The sequence below is a fragment of the Euleptes europaea genome, chromosome 18, assembly GCF_029931775.1.
Source record: "Euleptes europaea isolate rEulEur1 chromosome 18, rEulEur1.hap1, whole genome shotgun sequence".
Classification (NCBI taxonomy): domain Eukaryota; kingdom Metazoa; phylum Chordata; class Lepidosauria; order Squamata; family Sphaerodactylidae; genus Euleptes; species Euleptes europaea.
The window spans coordinates 36,623,057-36,624,612 of record NC_079329.1 but is presented as its reverse complement, the minus strand read 5'-3'; the positions used below and the strand labels follow the sequence as shown (position 1 = coordinate 36,624,612).

General features: G+C 56.0%; 1 non-coding gene across 1 annotated transcript; it reads right to left on the bottom strand.

Moving 5' to 3' along the window:
* Window positions 1–754: 754 nt before the first annotated feature.
* Window positions 755–828, bottom strand: TRNAN-GUU (transfer RNA asparagine (anticodon GUU)). Its single transcript has one exon. It is a non-coding gene; the product is annotated as a tRNA-Asn (tRNA).
* Between the last annotated feature and the right edge of the window lie 728 nt (window positions 829–1,556).

Here is a 1,556-nt window from a genome sequence, read left to right as displayed (position 1 = left end):
GATGTTACAAATACGTAATATAGTGCGTAGATACACAAGGGGCTATCTGTACCAGGCAAGACTAGAATCTTCTGTTCTGGCAGCTCATAATGGCATCTGCCAGACTCATGCTAACTAAGTGATTACACATTAGGGCATCTGTTCCAAGGATTAATACTTCACCCCTTATACCTGGGGCTGCATGTCGATTACATATGTGTGCTCTCACATGGTATTGTGCTAGATGCTAACCCTTATACCCTGGGCTTAGCATCCTTATAAGTGCGAGTATGCGGACTGAGCATAAAAGCATACATTTCCAATAATAATGAAGATTATAGGCATTACAGAAAGGACAGTGGCTAAAGGGGTTAGATTTTTGCAGGCTCAGAGGCTGTGGCAGCCCTGCCAAAAGCAAAACATCCCAGTCCAGTTTCTTTGTACAGCTGGGGGCCAAATTATAGCCATGCCCTGCAATGGACAGAAACTGCAGCCTCTGCTCTCTGGATGTGAATTTTCACTTTAATTTTTTCTGCATATCCCCCATCCTTTTGCCCCTCACAAGGCACTGACTGCTCAGATGGTCTATCTTCTAGCCATTCCCACTCGCTGACTTTCTTTTTTTGAGAATTATATATATTCCCAGTTTACACAAGTACATATTGTGGGCATTAAAATATGCAATCCCGAAACGATAAATATGAAAGTTGGATAGTAAAACCATATCTTGATTATGCAAGTGAAATCGACAAGTCTGGAAGTTAAAAGGTACAGCCGTCCCTGGGTGGGCTCGAACCACCAACCTTTCGGTTAACAGCCGAACGCGCTAACCGATTGCGCCACAGAGACGAACTGAAGTTTACCGCGCTGCTCAGGGTAGATCAGCAGAACGAGCCTTTCTGACTTCGGCCACTTGGGGCACAGCGCGGGTCCCGAGGCGCGCCTGCGCAGACGCCGCCGGACTTGCAAGGGAGGCTGCGCATTCAGGGGGAAGCAGCCGGCCGCGCAGCAGGCCGGAAGTTCTTTCTTCGTTGTGGGCAACTGTCGTTCGCCTGCGCGACTTCCGCTTCCGGAGCTCATCCGGAAGGACGGAAGCGGAAGGCCACGCAGGCGGACGACAGTAGGCCCATTCAGACGCTCGTCCTCTGGTAGCCCCGCGGCCGGCAGGCAACGGTTCGACGGGCTCAGCGCTCCCCAGGCGCGACGCCCGGGAGCAGCTGCACCCGACGGACCGATGGCTGCGGCCACAGGTCCGAAGCAGTTTGACGTCCCCCCCCCCCTTCGAGGCAGGCAGGCGGAGGCCTGTGGGGAAGCCCGGCCGGCCTTCCCCGGGCTCTGTGGCCCTTGCCGGGCACGGCTGGCAAAGGGGGCCCGTCGGCTCCCGGCGCCTTCTGGGGGGCTCCTCGTCCCCCGGCGGGTCTCAAGGGTCTCTCCCCTGGGAGGGGGGCGGAGGAGTCGCCTCAGCTGGAAAACCAGCTGCTCAGGCTTCCTGCGCGCAGGGTCGGCGGCGCTCCAGCCTGCGCTTGGCGTCCAAGGGGCGGTGCGGTGAACGGGGGCGGGGTGTTTGGTTGGAGAGA